The sequence below is a fragment of the Tasmannia lanceolata genome, unplaced genomic scaffold, assembly GCF_043159265.1.
Source record: "Tasmannia lanceolata isolate RefF3 unplaced genomic scaffold, GAP_Taslan_0.1 ptg000020l, whole genome shotgun sequence".
In the NCBI taxonomy this organism is placed as follows: domain Eukaryota; kingdom Viridiplantae; phylum Streptophyta; class Magnoliopsida; order Canellales; family Winteraceae; genus Tasmannia; species Tasmannia lanceolata.
The window spans coordinates 12,997,992-13,010,957 of NW_027518697.1; the positions used below are offsets into that span (position 1 = coordinate 12,997,992).

The following is a 12,966-nucleotide window of genomic DNA, read 5'->3' on the forward strand; positions in this document are numbered from 1 at the left end:
ATACAGAGTTTCTAAGCTTCTCATGCCAAATAACTCATCAAGAATGGAACCTGAGAGATTGTTCTTGCTCAGATCCAGCACGTGAACCATCTTTAGTCGCCCAAACTCCTTCCAGATTAGTCCCGTAAGTTTGTTGCAACTCAGATCCAAATATGGCGATAAGATTGGAACCTGATTATACTGCAACTCGTTGGCACTTTGATTGAGTCTCTTAAATAAAGGAAAGCCGGGAGAGGGCTCTTCCAGTGATGTGTTGGGGGAACTAATGCGGCTTTCCAGTTGTGTCAAGCTTCTGAGGATTTCACTAGTGAGTGAATTATTAGACTCATTCATGGTAGTTGGGATAGGGAAACATGGAAGTATATTTATATGTATATACATATTACAAGAGTGTCATACATAGCTAATACTACTTCAAATAACTCCCGAATACACAAAGTAGGTAGCTTAAAACACAGATATAACTGGTATATAGAAATGCAGAGAACATATTAACCCTTCCATACAACCCAGAAAACCGCAGTCTGCTCTCGCCTATCCCCCGTGGATTCTACTTTAGCCATTCATGGAAGCTAGAATAATATTCCCGTCATTGTGCATAGGATAACTGAGAGGAGAAAACCTGCAACTGCTCCAATTGCGAATGGCCACCCTATGATGGCTCTAATTCCGTTTGTCATTCTTTTAATGGTGCTTTTGTTTCTTTGTGGTTCTTTGCTTTGTCGGGAGGGAATTTGCAGCTCCTCACAAGATGGTAACGGATTACCACAGAGACCCTTGTTCCCCTCAAAGCTTGAATTTGGAAAGGTTGAGAACTGTCCTTCTGAAGGGATCAACCCAGACAAGTGATTGTCTGCTACGCTGAAACTTGATAGAAAGTTGAGCTTTGTCAGAGAAGCAGGTATGGATCCCGAGAGATTATTGGAAGGAAGACCCAGAAATTCTAAGCTTCTCATGCCTGATAACTCATCAGGAATGGAACCTGAGAGATTATTCCTTCTCAGATCCAACACAAGAACCTTCTTCAGACGCCCAAACTCTTTCCAGATCGGTCCTGTAAGTTTGTTGCAACTCAGATCCAAAGATGGTGGCAAGCTTGTAACCTGATTATATTGCAATACATTGGAACTCTCGTTAAGCCTCCAAAATAAAGGAAAGTCGGGAGAGGGCTCCTCCAGTGAGGTATTGGGGGAACTAATTAGGCTTTCCAGTTGTGTCAAGCTTCTGGGGATTTCCCCGGTAAGTGAATTGTTTGACAAATCCAAGTAAAACAGATGATCAAGATTTCCAAACCACGAAGGGATGCTGCCTTCAAATTGATTCCATGATAAATCTAACAGTTGTAACTTACTACACCTCCTCAACCACACTGGGATTGAACCAGAAAGGCCACTATTTGCAATGACGAGAACCATTATGCTCTTGAATCTTATAATATCACCGACAGGCATTTCTTCGCCATGGAAATTTGTGGTGAGAACCAGAGTAGTTAGGTTATTGCACTGCTGCAGAATTGACAGAGCTCCTGAAATATTGTGGAAGCTATTATTTGAAAGGGATAGGTGAGAGAGGGCCTGAAGATTTTTGAAGCTCTCGGGAATTTGGCCACCCAAACTATTGCTAGCAAGATCTATGGTTTTCAGTTCACTGCAAGAGGAAAGATTATCGAGAATACGCCCATGAAACCAATTCAAACTAAGATCAATGGAACTGAGATTGGCCATTGTTGTGCAATTAAGATTGATTTCACCATCAAGAGCATTGTTCCTCAAATTAAGCTTACGGAGTGTTGACAAGTTCAACAAGGAAGAGGGCAACTGACCTTCAAAAAGGTTTGAAGAAGCATAAAGATACTGTAACTTCTCAAGCTTCCCAAAAACATCTGGAACATGCCCTTGGAACCCATTAAAGGAGAGAAACAAATCAGTAAGATTAGAAAGATCACCAATTCTGTCACTAAGCAGACCTGAAAGCCTGTTGTTCTGAATATACAATCGCTCCAACGACGGCAACCCAAATAAATCATCTGCCAAATTCCCCATTAAATCGTTTGAGTTGAGGAAGAGTCCATTTATGTATCTACAATTCCCAAAACCGATGGGAAAATTGCCTGAGAACTTATTCCACGAAAGTTGAAGAACACTAATTCGGCTTGATGTATTGCAGATACCTGTATTAACAGATCCAGAAAACTGGTTGCTACTAATAATGAATGATTCTAAGTTCACAGACCTTACAAGGAGTGGCTGGCTGCCGTTGAACGAATTCCCTGAAATATTGAAAATTCGTAGTGATGGTAGGTCAGTATCTGGAGGAATCAAGCCAGAAAAACGGTTAGAGCTCAAATCGAGGACCTCTAACCTTTTCAAATGGAACAGTTCAGATGGCACCTGGTCTTGAAAAGAATTGTAAGAGAGATTAAGAACTTTAAGCTGATGCAATCCAGGTAAGGATTCTGAAACAATCCCTTTCAATCCCTTGTGTCCAAGAGCCAACCCAACTACCCAGTTGCCCAAAACAGAAGAGAACTCGCAATCGACGCCGACCCAAGTGCAACAATCAGAAGCATTGCTCCACCCATAAATCCCTGTATCAAGATGGCTCAAAAAACCCTCTAAGGCACTCAAGTCCTTTGTATTACAGCTTTGAGTCAGAGAATTTGAGACCTGTGCTTGGAAACAATATCCAAGAAAAGTGAAGAACACCCAGAAATATTCGAGACCTGATGGGGTGTAAAAATTCCAGCCTCTCAGAGGCCGCCACCTGTCCTGGAGTAGGTGAACTCCAGCCTCTCACAGGCCGCCACCTGTCCTGGAGTAGGTGAACTCCAGCCTCTCACAGGCCGCCACCTGTCCTTGCACAGGTCATCTCACGTCACCACGTTTTCCCCTATAAATAGGGGTTCAAAGCTCAAACCAATGGGTAATACAAGAAAACCCTCTCCACCCAAAAAAACTCTTAAGACTAGCTCTGCACTCCTGCTCATACTGACTTGAGTGTCGAAGGGCCTGTCCGGAGTAAAACCCGGGTTGGTCTTCTGACCTCGCTTGCCTTGTGCAGGACTCAGCCCTCGTAGCAGGACTCAGCTACTTCATCTCACCTCACTCCGGTCCCTCAGGATTCAGCTCCTCTGGTCATCCGGCTCCGCTCTTACGCCACTGTCGTACCTGTTACCGATTTTCGGTCTAACAAGACCCATCTTTTACATGAGACAGGAAATACAAAACAAATGGGTTTTTGACATTTATAGTGTAATGGTGTTGGGATTCATTTGAGTAAAATGGATTCAGTTTGAATTAAAAGAGGAAACTTCCTGTTACTTCGTTTTCTGTTATTCTATGGAAATGAGAGAAATTTGAAATCTCGTGTAAGAGAGTCACTCTGATAGAATTTCTAGTTTGTTTTTCCTTGACTGATTCAAACCGTCCACATCATCTGATAGTACCAACTTATGTACGATTGATGACTATTCATGTGGCGTGCCCTTACTGCCTATCATTAATTCACTTGATATGGCTTGCTTTGGATCTCCTATAGGCCAACCCTAGAAAGTGGGGCCACACGTGAGGGGGAGTGTTAAAGTATAAAAGATTAAATACTGCCTTTCTCCAACAGCTTAAGCTATTGGAGAAGTTGGTAAGTTAACACATCTCATATCATGGCTCAATAATGAATAGTAGAAACTGCACCCAATTCTCACTAAAACAAGGACACTAATGCATTCCAAATTGTAAGGCAGCAGAAAGGAGAATTCAAGATGGTAGGAATATGCCACGTTTGGATACCCACAAGATTTAGATTTCGATTTAGTTGATATTTGGAACTGGGTCAGATCCTTAGATTTTTAAATCAGCTACAACAGTGCAAAAAAAATCCGATTTTCAAATCTGTTCTGCGAGATGTTATTTGGAAATCAATGTTTGTGGCAACTTCATTTCCTGTCGCTGCTCCTCGACGTTGCTCCCGCGGCAGCGAGACATCCCTCCCTCCCTCCTTCTCTCTCTTTCTCTTTCTTTCTCTCCCTCCCTGAAAACATGATCATGAAGATGATTGATGTAATTTATATCCAAAACTCAAATCCTAATCAAAATACAAATGCATGAGGTATCCAAATGGGAAGTGAATTCCTGTCGTAGAATTAACCCCACTAGCTGCATTGTGACACGAAGCCAGCTGGATTTCAGGAGCTCAGACTTCAGATATGGTTCTTGAATGATCAGGATATGATCTGATGGATTGAACTAGGCATATGTCCTGTGAGGAAACATGTCAACAAATCAGCAGTATCATAAAATACGTGTGCCTTAACTTGTCTCCACAGTTGGGAATGCAACCCTCGTAGAAAATTGGCAATCTAACTCCAATTGTGGTAAGCTAGAAGGCTTCTCTAGTTAGTGGGTAGTACTGAGCTATGTAAAGGGAATGGGCTTGAGGCTTAGTGAATGCAAGGGTGTCATAAAGAAGCAGCTATGTATTTGCAAATCATGAATGCACTATAATACTAGACCAGCACTACATTTGCTTAAAATGGATTCAAGAGTTAAAAGAGGAAACTTCCTCTTCTTTGTTTTCTATTATTCTTTGGAAACTGGCCATTATAGTCTAATTGTAACTGTGTAAAGTCCATGTTAAGCATGCCACAGAGACGTGTTGCCTTCTTTATCTCTCAATTTTATCAAGAGACATGTTCTCTTGGATTTGTATCCTCATGTTTCAAACAAACGTGGGCTACATTTTTCACTCTTCAAATTCCCACCAAGGCTCCGCACATATGTGCAACAACCACTGAGCCGAAGAGATCTAAATGCTCAATGCATTATTAGTAGCAACCAGTTTTCTGGATCTGTTAATACAGGTATCTGCAATACATCAAGCCGAATTAGTGTTCTTCAACTTTCGAGGAATAAGTTCTCAGGCAATTTTCCCATCGGTTTTGGGAATTGCAGATTCCTAATTGAACTTTCCCTCAACTCAAATGATTTGACGGGGAATTTGGCAGATGATTTATTTGAGTTGCCGTTGTTGGAGCGTTTGTATGTTCAGATCAACAGGCTTTCAGGTCCGCTTAGTGACAGAATTGGTGATCTTTCTAATCTTACTGATTTGCGTCTCCCCCTTAATGGGTTCCAAGGGCATGTTCCAGACGTTTTTGGGAAGCTTGAGAAGTTACAGTATCTTTATGCTTCTTCAAACCTTTTTGAAGGTCAGTTGCCCCCTTCCTTGTTGAACTTGTCAACACTCCGCAGGCTTCATTTGAGGAACAACTCTCTGGATGGTGAGATCAATTTTAATTGCAAAATGATTTTTTGTACACACTCTATCTATGATGGGGCCTTGCAAATGAATGGTTTTGATCACTACAAAAAGTGTGGGACCCATGTGTTTAGGCCCTCGACCGCACCTAAGCTTAGGTGCGGTCGACCGCACACTCTTATTCCTCATATATATATATATATATATATATATATATATATATATATATATATATATATATATATATATATATATATATAGAGAGAGAGAGAGAGAGAGAGAGAGAGAGAGAGACCCCATTTTAAACAGACCAGGACTGACGTTAAGTTGCCGCGATGATGACTCCGATGATGAGCGTCCGGGTAAGGTTTGATAGTTGTCAAGTAACCAAAGGACCTTTATAGGTAAAGAAATTCAGGACTCCCACTTTAGACAGATGTCCCATCAGATGGCCATACCTAGGGGTGCAAGTTTGGCCCTGTCGGCCCTGTCCCGCCCTGAGCCCGAACAGGGTCTGGGCCGGATTTTCCAACCCTGAGAGTGGGTCAGGATTCATTTTTTAGGCCCTGACTCTGGGTCGGGTCGGGTTCAGGGTTGATACCTCGGGTCAACCCGGCCCGACCCTAAGTTTTCAATTATAGAATTGAACCATCTGTTCCTTTTTCTTTTGCTAATGTTTTCTATTATCTTTGATTGATGTTTCTCTAGATTATTATTATTAATTGTCTCTGTTGCCCGTGATGTTGTTGAATTCATATTGTCTTATTTTGTTCCCTTTCTTTGTTTATTGATCATTTTGTTCTATATGATATGTGGTTGCTTTATTTTTGGCACTCGTAACATGTATTTGCACTAGGGTCAATCAGGGCCAGCCCGGCTCGGCCCAATCAGGGCAGGCCAGGGCAGCGCTGAGCCCTGTAGGGTTGGCAATGGGTTGAGGTTTTTCAGCCCTGACTCAGGGTCAGGGCCGGTCAGGGTCAAGATAATGGGATCCAGGGTTGGGCTAGGGTTTTGAAAAACCCGACCCTGTTGCAGCCCTCGCCATACCTTTCCCCACTCAAAAATCCTAGAAAAACCCCAGAATCAAAGCATCTTCTGAAAATCACCCAGCAAAGTTCGAGCGTCGCACGAACCAAGTTTTGCACGTCGCATGTTTTTAACCCTGGCGGTCGCACCTTTACTAGAATTTTAGTCCCACATCAGAAATTGGAGTGGGAGCTCATGAATTTCAAGTCAATAAAAGCATGACGTTACCTCTCATCGGAAAGGCACTGGGTGAGGGCCTGACCTTCCATTTTTGGAAGAAAAGAACCTCCATATGGTGTAGTTTAAGCCTTAGCAAATTACACAAAGTTGGTATGGAATCATTCAACTTGGGTATTCCACACATCATCCATACAACATTACACTCATAAATTATGTCACACATTACCAAAAACAAAAGGCTTTTTGCATTAGCTATTTCGCTCATTGTCAACCTATGTTATACTCCCAACTTTCATTTGAAAGGAAATTCCTTAGAATCCCTCCCCTGAGATACATTCACCAAGGGCATTAAACCCTCCTAACCATTAAAAGGAGCTCAAAATGGAAAAAACTGCATGGAAGAACAAAATGGCATCTAAACAATAACAACTGCTTCCTTTGAAAGTTGACAAGAGGCAATCTAAAAAAAGATATCGGATTTGTAAACCCTGAAAACAGACATCTGAAAAAATAAGCAATATGAAAAGAACAAAATGGAAAAACTGTAATCTGAGTTGTAAACCCCCGTCTCAAAAAGGAAATCGGAGAAACCCCTGCAAAAAAGAGCCGGGCGGCAAAGGAGAGAGATCCAAATCTAAATCTCGTGGGTATCCAAACAGGGCCTAACTGAACATGTGATTTTACTTTCTAACGGATTTTGGTGCCAGGAAATTTTTTTCCAAGATAAATAAGTGTCTCCAAGCAGTGACAGAAGGGTAGAGCAGTGGGAAACATAGAGAGATTTGAGAGGGCATGATTAAGATGAGCATGAGAAGTGGCTAAAAATCAGGAAAAAGTCTTACAGTTTTTTTGTTTCTTTTTTAGCCACCCCACCCTCATCTCCACTTGGAGGCACCCATTTATCATGAAAAAATAAATCATGGGAGCCAAATGTGCCCTTAGTTGTAAGGTAGAATTTGTGTCTATGTTTCATGGATATAGAGAACCATTTTTAGGCCTGTTTGTTTTGATTTTTTATTTTATTTTGAATGATGAAAGATTTGTTGATAAGCAAGGAGACTGAGATGGTGAATACAAAGAAGAAGAAGAAGAACAAAGAAGACAAAACAAGAAGAAGGAAAACAATAAACACAAAAACTCAGGGGCAACGAATAAAAAATCTAAAGTAGTTCCCTAAAGACCCCATCCCTGGCCAAACCATCTGACACAACAATTGCTGATCTCCTAACATGAAAGAAACCAATCAATGATGAAACCGTCCAATCCTTTATCTCATCAAAGAAACGATTGAATCTCCACGAATGGTGATAAGAACCTTTAAGCCACCTAATGACATTCAAAGAGTCTCCATCTACCAAGATATTATTTAGGGCATTTTTATCCAATAACTTAATGCCTTAATGTACCGCCCACACCTTCTCTTCACTTGCATCGGCGATGCCAATATGACCTGCAAACGCCCAAAGAACCTCTCCTGACTCATTTCTTAAAACTCCCCCAACCCTGTCCGGCCCAAGATTTCCCAAACTAGGCCCAGGTTATTTTTATAATTGATTTTGAGTACAAAACTGATAACTCACAATTTTAATGGTGCTTTTGTTTCTTTGTGGTTCTTCGCTTTGTTGGGAGGGAATTTGCAGCTCTTCACAATATGATAACGGATTACCACAAAGGCCCTTATTCCCCTCAAAGCTAATTCCTTTTGTCATTCTTTTAATGGTGCTTTTGTTTCTTTGTGGATCTTCGCTTTGTTGGGAGGGAATTTGTAGCTCTTCACAATATGGTAATGGATTACCACAGAGGCCCTTATTCCCCTCGAAGCTTAAATTTGGAAAGGTTGAGAACTGTCCTCCTAAAGGGATCAATCCAGACAAGTAATTGTCTCCTATGCTGAAACTTGATAGAAGAGCTTTGTCAGAGAAGTGGGTATGGATCCCGACAGATTATTGGAACAAAGATCCAGAGTTTCTAAGCTTCTCATGCCTAATAACTCATCAAGAATGGAACCTGAGAGATTGTTCTTGCTCAGATCCAGCACGTGAACCATCTTTAGTCGCCCAAACTCTTTCCAGATTAGTCCCGTAAGTTTGTTGCAACTCAGATCCAAATATGGCGATAAGATTGGAACTTGATTATACTGCAACTCGTTGGCACTTTGATTGAGTCTCTTAAATAAAGGAAAGCCGGGAGAGGGCTCTTCCAGTGATGTGTTGGGGGAACTAATGCGGCTTTCCAGTTGTGTCAAGCTTCTGAGGATTTCACTAGTGAGTGAATTATTAGACTCATTCATTGTAGTTGGGATAGGGAAACATGGAAGTATATTTATATGTATATACATATTACAAGAGTGTCATACATAGCTAATACTACTTCAAATAACTCTCGAATACACAAAGTAGGTAGCCTAAAACACAGATATAACAGGTTTATAGAAATGCAGAGAACATATTAACCCTTCCATACAACCCAGAAAACCGAAGTCTGCTCTCCCCTATCCCCCGTGGATTCTACTTTAGCCATTCATGGAAGCTAGAATAATATTCCCGTCACTGTGCATAGGATAACTGAGAGGAGAAAACCTGCAACTGCTCCAATTGCGAATGGCCACCCTATGATGGCTCTAATTCCGTTTGTCATTCTTTTAATGGTGCTTTTGTTTCTTTGTGGTTCTTTGCTTTGTTGGGAGGGAATTTGCAGCTCCTCACAAGATGGTAACGGATTACCACAGAGACCCTTGTTCCCCTCAAAGCTTGAATTTGGAAAGGTTGAGAACTGTCCTTCTGAAGGGATCAACCCAGACAAGTGATTGTCTGCTATGCTGAAACTTGATAGAAAGTTGAGCTTTGTCAGAGAAGCAGGTATGGATCCCGAGAGATTATTGGAGGAAATATCTAGAATTTCTAAGCTTCTCATGCCTGATAACTCATCAGGAATGGAACCTGAGAGATTATTCCTGCTCAGATCCAACACATGAACCTTCTTCAGACGCCCAAACTCTTTCCAGATCGGTCCCGTAAGTTTGTTGCAACTCAGATCCAAAGATGGTGGTAAGCTTGTAACCTGATTATATTGCAATATATTGGAACTCTGGTTGCGCCTCCAAAATATAGGAAAGTTGGGAGAGGGCTCCTCCAGTGAGGTATTCGGGGAACTAATTAGGCTTTCCAGTTGTGTTAAGCTTCTGGGGATTTCCCCGGTAAGTGAATTGTTTGACAAATCCAAGTAAAACAGATGATCAAAATTTCCAAACCACAAAGGGATGCTACCTTCAAATTGATTCAATGATAAATCTAACACTTGTAACTTACTACACCTCCTCAACCACACTGGGATTGAACCAGAAAGGCCACTTTCTGCAATGGCGAGAACCATTATGCTCTCGAATCCTGTAATACCATTGACAGGCATTTCTTCGTCTTTGAAATTGTTTGTGAGAACCAGAGTAGTTAGGTTATTGCACTGCCGCAGAATTGACAGAGCTCCTGAAATATTACAGAGGGTATTCTTTGCAAGAGACAGGTAAGAGAGGGCCTGAAGATTTTTGAAGCTCTCGGGAATTTGGCCACCCAGACTATTTTTAGCAAGACCTATGTATTCCAGTTCACCGCATGAGGAAAGATTGTCGGGAATAGGACCACGAAACCGATTTGAACCAAGTTGAAGGACACTGAGATTGACCATCGTTTTGCAATTAAAATTGATCTCACCATCCAGAGAGTTGTTCCTCAAATGAAGCCTGCGGAGTGTTGACAAGTTCAACAAGGAAGGGGGCAACTGACCTTCAAAAAGGTTTGAAGAAGCATAAAGATACTGTAACTTCTCAAGCTTCCCAAAAACGTCTGGAACATGCCCTTGGAACCCATTAAGGGAGAGACGCAAATCGGTAAGATTAGAAAGATCACCAATTCTGTCACTAAGCGGACCTGAAAGCTTGTTGTTCTGAACATATAAAAGCTCCAACGACGCCAACCCAAATAAATCATCTGCCAAATTCCCCGTCAAATCATTTGAGTTGAGGGAAAGTTCAATTAGGAATCTGCAATTCCCAAAACCGATGGGAAAATCACCGGAGAACGAATTCATTGAGACTTGAAGAATGCTAATTTGGCTTGAAATGTTGCATATGCTCGTACTGACAGAACCAGAAAACCAATTGATACTGATAATGAAAGCCTTTAAATTCACAGACCTGATGAGGAGTGGCTGGCTGCCAGTGAACAAATTTGACGAAATATTGAAAATTCGTAGTGATGGTAGGTCAGTATCTGGCGGAATCAAGCCAGAAAAACGGTTAGAGCTCAAATCGAGGACCTCTAACCTTTTCAAATGGAACAGTTCAGATGGCACCTGGTCTTGAAAAGAATTGTAAGAGAGATTAAGAACTTTAAGCTGATCCAATCCAGCCAAGGATTCTGAAACAATCCCTTTCAATCCCTTGTTTCCAAGAGCCAACCCAACTACCCGGTTCGCCAAAACAGAAGAGAACTCGCAATCGACACCGACCCAAGTGCAACAATCAGAAGCATTGCTCCACCCATAAATCCCTGTATCAAGATGGCTCAAAAAACCCTCTAAGGCACTCAAGTCCTTTGTATTACAGCTTTGAGTCAGAGAATTTGAGACCTGTGCTTGGAAACAATATCCAAGAAAAGTGAAGAACACCCAGAAATATCCGAGACCCATCTTTTACATGAGACAGGAAATACAAAACAAATGGGTTTTTGACATTTATAGTGTAATGGTGTTGGGATTCATTTGAGTAAAATGGATTCTGTTTGAATTAAAAGAGGAAATGAGAGAAATTTCAAATCTCGTGTAAGAGAGTCACTCTCTGTGGAATTTCTAGTTTGTTTTTCCTTGACTGATTCAGACCGTCCACATCATCTGATAGAACCAACTTATCTACGATTGATGACTCCATTTTTGTTGACCCCTAAACCATTGGATTTGTAGTCCTTCATTTTATTACGAATGGTACATCTGTTTGGTAATGGGATCAGTTCCTTCTACAGAATCTATGGTCTGTATTACATATGTTCCATTTAAGACCCACCACAAGATCAATTGTATCGATTATTTTGTTCTCAAATAAGGGTTTAATAGCATGTGAGGGACTACATGGCGGTTGCTTTTTTAACTCAGCCACTTTGTCATTATGGAGGAAGTTCTTCCAAGGTGTCATTCATGTGACGTGCCCTTACTACGTATCATTAATTCACTTGATATGCCTTGCTTTGGATCTCCTATAGTAAACAAAAACTAGGACTAATTACTATCTAAATTGAGCACCACATTTTGATAATGGCACTCCTAACGATCATGTCATTGTGTTATTGTATCGTACGAAAAGTTTGACAGGAGCAGATCACATGCTTTAATTTTCTTGTTCTCGTTCAGACTCTGTTACATGGCCTGGAAAATGAAGAAGTATATTAAATAAACAAAACGAGTGAGGATAATACCAGTTATTTTTATGGGATTTGCTAGCGACCATCGCAGAAGGCATTTTGAGGAAGGGCTGTTGCATGTGAGAACAGCCACACAGGCTCACTTTTCAGCAGATTTTGTCTTCATTCACGAGCTGGCTGCTCTCACGTGCAACAGCCCATCAGCAAAATGCCTTCTGCGATGGACGCTAGCAAATCCCTATTTTTATTGATGACGTATAATTATTTATGACTTTCTAATTTTCAACTGAATAAAATAAAATGGCGGTCTTAAGGAAATAAATCAAAAGAAGTCTTTTGATGAATAAGTCTTCTATCTTAATTAATATTTACTCTTCAATGAAGAAGAGACTTTCTGTTTGAATTTTTGGGTTCAAGTTTGTTTAATATAAATTAGCAAATCACCGTTGACTAATGAAGAAGAGACTTTCTGTTTGCATCAGTGAATGATCACAAAAGATATGGATTCTGAAGTTGTCTTGTAAAATTGTAAGGACTTGAGAGCTCTTAAAACCTTGGGATCTGCTTAGTATCTGACAGTCCAATGGTGATTTCAATGAAGTTCTTTAGTGCATCTCATATCACGGCTCAATAATGAATAGTAGAAACTGCACCCAATTCTCACTAGAACAAGGACACTAATGCATTCCAAATTGTAAGGCAGCAGAAAGGAGAATTCAGGATGGTAGGCTTCAATATAAGTGAATTCCTGTCATAGAATTAAGCCCACTAGCTGAATTGTGACACAATGCCAGCTGGATTCCCGGATCTCAGACTTCTGATATGGTTCTTGAATGATCAGGATATGATCTGATGGATTGAACTAGGCATATGTCCTGTGAGGAAACATTTCAACAAATCAGCAGTATCATATAATACTTGTGCCTGAACTTGTCTCCACAATTATTTTTTTGCAGTATCATAAAAAAACTTGGCTACGCAACGTTGCGCAGGAAACCCCTGCGCAACGCACTAAAATACACAAATAGCAGGGGGTGTAGCAAAATCAATTCCATAGTCTGCTATTTCCACACCCCCTTTTTTCTCTTGATTTTAGTGC

At 40.9% G+C, this 12,966-nt stretch overlaps 2 pseudogenes; both read right to left on the minus strand.

Annotated features, from left to right (window-relative positions):
• Window positions 1-344: 344 nt before the first annotated feature.
• Window positions 345-3,199, minus strand: LOC143853768 (phytosulfokine receptor 1 pseudogene; annotated as a pseudogene).
• A 5,561-nt stretch (window positions 3,200-8,760) lies between these two features.
• On the minus strand, window positions 8,761-11,238 carry LOC143854342 (phytosulfokine receptor 1 pseudogene; annotated as a pseudogene).
• Window positions 11,239-12,966: the final 1,728 nt, after the last annotated feature.